The sequence below is a fragment of the Salmo salar genome, chromosome 27, assembly GCF_965601325.2.
Source record: "Salmo salar chromosome 27, fSalSal1, whole genome shotgun sequence".
Classification (NCBI taxonomy): Eukaryota; Metazoa; Chordata; class Actinopteri; order Salmoniformes; family Salmonidae; genus Salmo; species Salmo salar.
The window spans coordinates 19,511,545-19,521,436 of record NC_138317.1 but is presented as its reverse complement, the minus strand read 5'-3'; positions in this window follow the sequence as shown (position 1 = coordinate 19,521,436).

The following is a 9,892-nucleotide window of genomic DNA, read 5'->3' as shown; positions in this document are numbered from 1 at the left end:
AATAAAATCCATACCTAAATTGTTAGGATCGTAGGAAAAGCCATGCGTGAAACATGAAACGTAACCGTTCAATTAGATCTGTAAACTTAGACCCTATGTTACTACTGTGAATTAACATCTACACGTTCAATTCTTACTTATTCTCCCTTTACTCGGTTACAGATCTTTTTTAAACGTACAAACCTTTGTCAGGAATGTGGCATCTGCAAAGGACATGAACCGAATGTAGCTAGTCGAAACTTAGCTAGTCAGTCAAGCAACTCTAGCCCAGATGTTAGAGATGCTTTGCAGATTTTCCGGTTTCATTTCCAAAATAAAAGTCTAGAGCTTGTTTTAGAATGGCATTTGATAATGATGCCATTGTAGTACATGCCATCGTATAGGCTTGGCCTTTCAGCAAATGACCGCCTGAACTGCAAAATAGAAAGTAAATATGATTTAGGCTTATTCCACTATCTAAATATGCCATGCTGTTGTGTGTTATTTAATGGCCATATAATTGCATAATGTATTTGTATAGCTGTGTGGGGCTACTGTGGTGATCATGTAACCTAATAAATCACACTCTTCAGTATTTGGGAGCACGGACTGTAGGCCTTATATTAGGCATTTTGACTGTTGTATCTGCAAATTCCACTTTGTATGTAGGATTCTTATAGCCATTTGCGTTGTACAACTCTAAATCAAATCAAATGTATTTATAAAGCCCTTCTTACATCAGCTGATATTTCAAACTGCTGTTCAGAAACCCAGCCTAAAACCCCAAACAGCAAGCAATGCAGGTGTAGAAGCACGGTGGCTAGGAAAAACTCCCTAGAAAGGCCAGAACCTAGGAAGAAACCTAGAGAGGAACCAGGCTATGAGGGGTGGCCAGTCCTCTTCTGGCTGTGCTGGGTGGAGATTATAACAGAACATGGCCAAGATGTTCAAATGTTCATAGATGACCAGCAGGGTCAAATAATAATAATCACAGTGGTTGTTGAGGGTGCAACAGGCTTTTATTGTCCCCAGCACATGGTGCACCTATGTAATGATCATGCTGTTTAATTAGCTTCTTGATATGCCATACCTGTCAGGTGGATGGATTATCTTGTTCACTAACAGAGATGTAAACAAATTTGTTCACAAAATCTGAGAGAAATAATTTTTGTGTGCATATAGAACATTTCTGGGATTTTTTATTTCAGCTCATGAAACATGGGACCTACACTTTACATGTTGCGTTTATATTTTTGTTCTGTCTATTCAGGAGGAAGTTTGTATTAATAAATAAAATGTGACATTTTTTTTATCAAATTTGACATTTTTTATCTCAGACTTCACCATGGTAGGGAGCTAGAAAATGATTAAAAAAAAATGTCCAGCTCCCTGCCATGGTGCAGTCTGATATACTTTGGGTGCGTTCGTTTACACAGGCAGCACAATTCTGATATTTCTTCCAAGAATGTATCTTTTCATATCAGATATTTTTCAGAGCTGATCTGATTGGTCAAAATACTGTAGGCCTAAATGCTGCCTCTAAAACACACTGAGAAACGCTTTAATTTAGCCAGAAATTAAACTGTGCTGTTCTGTGACACCATCAATCGAAGAGGGCATTTATCCTCCAACACTTTGCTCTATACCAATAACAAACCAGGTTTCCATCCAACCTTTTTATGATGTTGGATAAAAAAATGTCATGACAGGCTTGATGGGGAAAAAAAGGCTAGGCTACCAACATTATGAGATTATTATGGATAATAGCGATATTATTTGTATTTGTCAAACAGCAGCCAAGCATCAATCATAATGTCACCAGAATAAGACCCTCGATATTTATTGGAAAGCAGCAGCAAGCTTATCACCTTGCACGTTTACCACCTTGTGAAATTCAGCATAATTCATTTAATCTGTAGCCTAATAAACTGCATGCTTTCCCGAGTTGTAGAGGGAGGACCACACAACACACTGTGTCATCACGTGACTCCAAGTTTTGCCTACTTCGATATGATGGTTATTATATCAATATTTGCGTGTTTCCAACGGCATTTCTCACATCATACATTTTCCAGACACAAAAAGATCCCACCATGTCAAACAAACAATTTGTCAGCATTTATAAAATTGTACCAGCATTTCATGCTTCTGTCATCCCAACCTAGTCTCAGAGTATTTCGTATTATTATTTACGTAAATTCGAGACACTCAATTTAGTATGATATGTTACATTTTGTCACACTGATCTGTTTCACCTGTCTTTGTCTCCACCCACCTCCAGGTGTCACCCGTCTTCCCCATTATTCCCAGGGTATTTATTCCTTTGTTCCCTGTTTGTCTGTTGCCAGTTCGTCTTGTCAAGCTTACCAGCGTGTTTTCCGAGTCCCTGTTTTTCCTAGTTTCTGTTTTTCTCGTCTTCCTGGTTTTGACCTCTTGCCTGCCCTGACACTAAGCCCAGCTGCCTGACCATTCAGCCTGCCCTGACCTCGAGCCTGCCTGCCGCCCTGTACCGTTTGTACTCTGACCTGGTTTATGAACTTTTGCCCGACCTCGTCCTGCCTCTTGCCTGCCCCTTGTTGTTCAATAAATATCAGAGACTCGAACCATCTGCCTCCTGTGTCTGCATCTGGGTCTCGCCCTGTGACGTTATCGATTTTGTTTGTATGTATTAATTTGTAAATGTCATCATCTATGTGTCTTATGATATGTTCTACATTGCTTACTCTTTGGGGTTTTTGGCTGGGTTTCTGTATAAGCACTTTGTGACATCTGCTGATGTATAAAGGGCTTTATAAATACATTTGATTGATGTTACGAATTAGAATTCATATGATATGTTGCAAATTTGCAAAAGGTACAATGTTACAAATTTGCCATATGTATAATATATTACGAATTCCAGTTTGTTGTGGCTAACCTTAGCTAGCTGGCTAATGTTAGTTGGAGTTAAGGTTAGGGGAAGGGTTAGCTAACATGCTAAGTAGTTGCAAAGTAGATAAAATGCTAATGTTGTCTGTGATGAGATTCAAACACACAACCTTTGGGTTGCTAGACCATACCAAACGTAACATATAGTACTAATTTACTACTGTATGTTACATCCATGAGACCAGGCTAATCAGCACAGTTTATAACTTTTTTCATGCTTTAGGTAATTCGTCTACATGAAATGATTGGATGGAAACATGATTACAGACAGGTATTTATCCTCCAACACTACCCTACCAATCACAGATGGGGCATTTCCTCCAACAGTTTGAATGATTAATTAACATATAAATCCTCATGTCTCTGTACTGCAACCACTCTGTAGGCTACTGAAGCTGGAGCCAAGTTTTTAATTTCAGTGGAGAGGAGAAAAAAAATGAAAATAATTCATCAGGAACCATCCATTAGGGAAATTGCTCTAGTTTAACACTGTGGCTGAGACATCTATATCATTATAAGGCAGGAGCTGCTGTAGAGACCGAGCTAAATGTCACTGCCAATGGCTATAGATCTACACGTTTCAGTCGCCTCCCAAATGGCACCCTATTCCCTATAGAGTGCACTACTTTTGAGCAGAGCCCTAACATATAGGGTGCCATTTGGGATTACTCCCTGATGAATAGGCTGGTTTCCTCACCAATAGGTTCCCAGAATTCTCAATTATAGAACATCTAACTCAAACTAGAACATGCTGATCCCAGCATCGCAGTTTTCCTTTCTCTTTCAACTCAATGTATAACATTTTATAGATGAATTTCTCTCAATGTTGTATATGAATAACACTTCAACCTCAGCTAAAACAAATATTGGGTATCTTTGCCAAGTACATTTACACATACCTAGAATTTGCCTCAGCAATAGACAATATACAAACAGAATACAGACAAGTCCACATAGACATCATAGAGAACATACAAAATATGAACAGTAAACATAAATCTCTGGAGTATTGGCTGATTACAGTGGGAATATACAATTTACAGAGGGGATATATATATAAGCCATGGTAAATATATAAAGTGCATATACAGTGTTGTGCAGTCATTGATGACAAGCTGCAGTAATTGGCCCAATGCAAAGTCAATCAATCCCTATGAGCCCGATGTCCGGTTGATGAGGGCCACAGCATGGGTGACGATACTGTTCAGGTGGCTGGTGGTTTTGGTCATGATTTCCCTAAACCGTCTGCCAGAGCTGAGTTTTTTAAATATGGAGTGTCCGGGGTGGGCAGGGTCGGCGACGATCTTACCTGCACACTTCCTTAATGGAGGGCAGGTGACCGGACGGCGCGCTGCAGTTTACCCTTGCAACAGACAGAAGCAGACCCAAACCAGACTGTGATAGAAGAGGTTAGGATGGACTCAATGATGGACATGTAGAACAGAACCAGAAATTTCAAATAGAGTTTGAGTTTCCTCAGCTGAATAGATAGTAATCCTCTGTTGAGCCTTCTTAGTCACCACTGTGATGTTGTCCTCCCACTTGAGGTTGTGGGAGATGATGGTCCCCAGGAATTTGAATGACTTGGCCATGCTGATGGTTGAGCTATCAATCTCGAGGGGGAGAGAGAGTGGGGTGCATTTACTGTAGTCAACCACCAACTCCACAGTTTTGACTGTGTTGATTTCCAGGTTGTTGCGACTGTACCAGGCGGTCAACCTCTCCACTGTGCTTGGACTCGTCACAGTCGGAGAGATGAGACCAACCAGGGTGGTTCATCAGCAAACCTGAGTAGTTTGACTGATGCGTCATTGGAGGTGCAGTCATTGGTGTAGAGTTAGTAAAGGATGGGGAAGAGCACACAACCCTGCGGTGCCCCCATGCTGAGAGATGGGGAGTCTGAAAGATGTTTGCCCATCTTAACGTGCTCTGTCCTGTTGGTGAGGAAGTTGGTGATCCACCCGAAGATGGGGTACATTCAGCTCGGTGAGTTTGTGCTGTAGCAGGTCCGGAATGATTATGTTGAAGGCTGAGCTAAAGTCCACAAACAATATCCTTGTGTATGTCCTTGGGTTGTTGAGGTTTTGGAGGATGTAGTGAAGGCCCATGTTGATGACTTTGGACATAGATCTATTGGCTCTGTATTGGGCCCATCTCCTCGAGGGGGCAAAAGGGAGCCCCCTCAGTTCAAACTTGCGCCACCTCAGTTTTAGCTTTATGTCCCTATATAAAAATAGCAAAAAAGTTCAGATGATTGTGACAGGTTGGCGCAAATTCCCCATAATGTCCCCACAATGGGCAGAGAGCTCTGCGGTGTGTATTGGGGCTATGGAAATCCACTGGGGTATGTATGACTCCTTTGGGTATCCATAAAAAGCAGGGGAATAGTCTTCTCATCTGTGGTAGGCTAGGTAAATAACGTGATATGCCTCTAACTAATATTTTATATTGATTTATATGGGCGGGTCAAGTTTACCGTTGGAACTGCTTCACTCAATTCTGCATCACGCTCCACAACTGCAGAGTTTAGTTAGCTTCTTGGCTAGCTCTAAAAAGTGTTAGTGTTAAAAGCCTTAGCCTATTTAGCTAGCTCGAACCAGCTAATCTGCCACTGCTTTTCCAAAGTATACAAACAAAGGAAAAGGAGAGCGATGAGCAGCAGCAGCGTCAAACCACCGAGGCCGCCACCAAGCCCAGAATGATGATGCCGCCAAGCTCCAGCTAGCTCCGCATGCAGAGCCTACCCACCCTCCCACAAGCACCGCCAGTATAATGGCTCCACAGCCCTATCCACCTCCGACTGTTCCTGAAGATCTTGGAACAGAGGAGCCAGCCCAGGTTAGAATCCTATTGTAGCCACAGGTTTTCTGTCCAAAAACATTAATTTAATAGCAACCGGTTCATACTAAGAGAGTGGCTGGAATACTTGGTTACTGCAGATGCATTGCTTAATTGATTGTGGGTCGAATTTGATCCACAGAAGTGTATTGTGCCATATCACAACGTGTTTCTTTTTTTACTCGTGCTGCATGATTTTCCATGTTTGAAATGGACCTATAGGCCAATTTGTTTGGCAAGACAGCTGATCATGGCAGCATCTCATTTGTAGTAGGCTGTGTTTTGGTTATTTGGATCTCCATTTGCCTTTTGTATACTGCGTTTGTTTACTGTTTATGTAACTAGCCTAAATATAGATTGTGTCGTGCCTTTATCGATCTCTATTGTGTTTACTAGGCCTACCTGGTACCTCTGTCTTGTTATTTTTGCATTCATTCGTTTGCATTCGCAGTGTCGGTATTCTAAGCCAACTGCTATTCAGTGTTTTCGGGGTGTAGAGTCCCGTTGGCTGAGGGGACTCTTGGTGGTTTAGTGGGCCTTGTACTTCAGATGTACTTCTGTATTCACTTCCCACTCTGTGTGGGGATTGATTCTGAACTCTGAGATGAAATCATGTCAGCTCTTCCTTGTGAAACATCAAATTTAAATCAACTCAAATTGTATTAGTCACATGCACCGAATACAACAGGTGTAGACCTTACAGTGAAATGCTTACTTACAAGCCCTTAACCAACAATGCAGTTTAAAAGCTGCAGCTCTACCCTTTAGCTCAGTGCAGATGTTGCCTGTAATCCATGGCTTCTTTTTGGGGTATGTACGTATGTACGGTCACTGTGGGGACTACGTCATCGATGCACTTATTGATGAAGCCAGTGACTGATGTGGTGTACTCCTCAATGCCATCGGAGAATACCAGAACATATTCCAGTCCGTGCTAGCAAAACAGTCCTGTAGCTTAGCATCTGCTTCATCTCACCTCTTTTTTATTGATCTAGTCACTGCTGCTTCCTGCTTTAATTTTTGCTTGTAAGCAGGAATTAGGAGGATAGATTTATGGTCAGATTTGCCAAATGGAGGGCGAGGGAGAGCTTTGTACGTGTCTCTGTGTGTGGAGTAAAGGTGGTCAAGAGTTTTTTTTCCCCCTCTGGTTGCACATTTAACATGTTGGTAGAAATTTTTAAAGGTTAAATAAAAAAACAATTCACTGGCTGTTAGACCACACTATCTACCTAGGCACTAAGACCTCACTCAATGAGCTGTATACCCCCATAAGCAAACGGATTTAAATTTCCCTGCATTAAAGTCCCCGGCCACTAGGAGCGCCGCCTCAGGATGAGCGTTTTCCTGTTTGCTTATGGGGGTATACAGCTCATTGAGTGAGGTCTTAGTGCCTAGGTAGATAGTGTGGTCTAACAGCCAGTGAATTGTTTTTTATTTAACCTTTATTTAACTAGGCAAGTCAGTTAAGAATACATTCTTACAATTACAGCCTACCAAAAGGCAAAAGTCCTCCTGCAGGGATGGGGGCCTGGGATTAAAATAAATAAATACAATATAAATATAGGACAAAACACACATCACAACAAGAGAGACAACACAACACTACATAAGAGAAACCTAGACAACAACATAGCAAGGCACCAACACATGACAACACAGCATGGTAGCAACACAACATAAGAACAACATGGTACAAACATGTTACAAATATTAATCAACAGCACAAAGGTCAAGAAGGTAGAGACAACAATACATCACACAAAGCAGCCACAACTGTCAGTAAGAGTGTCCATGATTGAGTCATTGAATGAAGAGATTGAGAACACTGTCCAGTTTGAGTGTTTGTTGCTACTTGTTCCAGTCGCTAGCTGCAGCAAACTGAAAAGAGGAGCGACCCAGGGATGTGTATGCTTTGGGGACCTTTAACAGAATGTGACTGGCAGAATGGGTGTTGTATGTGGAGGATGAGGGCTACGAAAAATATAGTTGAAAACTCTCTAGGTAGATAATGTGGTCTAACAGCCAGTGAATTATTTTTTATTTCACTCGGTAAGTCACTCCCCCCTATCTGAGATAGGTAGGAGTGAGGCCTAAGAAGGTTTTATAAATAAGGATCAACCAGTGGGTCTTGCGACGGGTATACAGAGATGACCAGTTTACAGACGAGCAGTAATGTGTCCTATAAGGAGAATTGGTGGCAAATCTGATGGCCGAATTGTAAAGAACATCTAGCCGCTCGAGAGCTGCCTTACCTGCCAATCTATAAATTATGTCTCCGTAATCTAGCATGGGTAGGATGGTCATCTGAATCAGGGTTAGTTTGGCAGCTGGGGTGAAAGAGGAGCGAGTACGATAGAAGAAACAAAGTCTAGATTTAACTTTAGCCTGCAAGCTTTGATATGTGCTGAGAGAAGGACAGTGCACCGTCTAGCCACACTCCCAAGTACTTGTATGACATCTGCTTTGTGCATTACACAAGTAATTTTTCCAACGATTGTTTACAGACAGGTTATTTCACTTATAATTCACTTTATCACAATTCCAGTGGGTCAGAAGTTTACATACACTAAGTTGATTGTGCCTATCAACAACTTGGAAAATTCCAGAAAATGATGTCATGGCTTTAGAAGCTTCTGATTGGCTAATTGACATCATTTGAGTCAATTTGAGGTGTACCTGTGGTTGTATTTCAATGCTTACCTTCAAACTCAGTGCGTCTTTGCTTGACATCATGGGAAAATCAAAAGAAATCAGCCAAGACCTCAGAAAAAAAATTGTAGACCTCCACAAGTCTGGTTCATCCTTGGGAGCAATTTCCAATGCCTGAAGGTACCACGTTCATCTGTACAAACAATAGTACGCAAGTATAAACACTATGGGACCACGCAGCTGACATACCGCTCAGGAAGGAGACACGTTCTGTCTCCTAGAGATGAACGTACTTTGGTGCGAAAAGTGCAAATCAATCCCAGAACAACAGCAAAGGACCTTGTGAAGATGCTGGAGGAAACGGGTACAAAAGAATCTATATCCACAATAAAACAAGTCCTATATCGACATAACCTGAAAAGCCGCTCAGCAAGGAAGGAGCCACTGCTTCAAAACCGCCATAAAAAAGCCAGACTACGGTTTGCAACTGCACATGGGGACAAAGATTGTACTTTTTGGAGAAAAGCTTTGGCACTGTGATAGACTACATCCAATTTGCTGAGTAGAGAGTTGGAGGCTATTTTGTAAATGGCATCGCCGAAGTCAAGGATCGGTAGGATAGTCAGTTTTACGAGGGTATGTTTGGCAGCATGAGTGAAGGATGTTTTGTTGCGAAATAGGAAGCCGATTCTAGATTTAATTTTGGATTGGAGATGCTTAATGTAAGTCTGGAAGGAGAGTTTACAGTCTAACCAGACACCTAGGTATTTGTAGTTGTCCACATATTCTAAGTCAGAACCGTCCAGAGTAGTGATGCTAGACGGGCGGGAAGGTGTTAGGTTAGTTAACACAGTGTCCAAAGAAGGACCAGATGTATACAGAATGATGTCGTCTGCATAGAGATGGATCAGAGAATCACCAGCAGCAAGAGCGACCTCATTGATGTATACAGAGAAAAGAGTCGGCCTGAGGATTGAACCCTGTGGCACCCCCATAGAGACTGCCAGAGGTCTGGACAACAGGCCCTCTGATTTGACACACTGAACACTGAACCAAGGCTGTTGAGTCTACTGATAAGAATGTGGTGATTGACAGAGTCGAAAACCTTGGCCAGGTCGATGAATACAGCTGCACAGTATTGTCTCTTATCGATGGGGGTTATGATATCGTTTAGTATCTTGAGCGTGGCTGAGGTGCACCCATGACCAGCTTGGAAACCAGATTGCATAGCGGAGAAGGTACGGTGGGATTCAAAACGGTCGGTGGTCTGTTTGTTAACTTGGCTTTCGAAGACCTTAGAAAGTCAGGGTAGGATAGATATAGGTCTGTAGCAGTTTGGGCCTAGAGTGTCTCCCCATTTGAAAAGGGGGATGACCGAAGCAGCTTTCCAATCTTTGGGGATCTCAGACGATACAAAAGAGAGGTTGAACAGGCTAGTAATTTTGGCAGATAATTTTAGAAAGAGAGGGTCCAGATTGTCTAGCCTGGCTGATTTGTA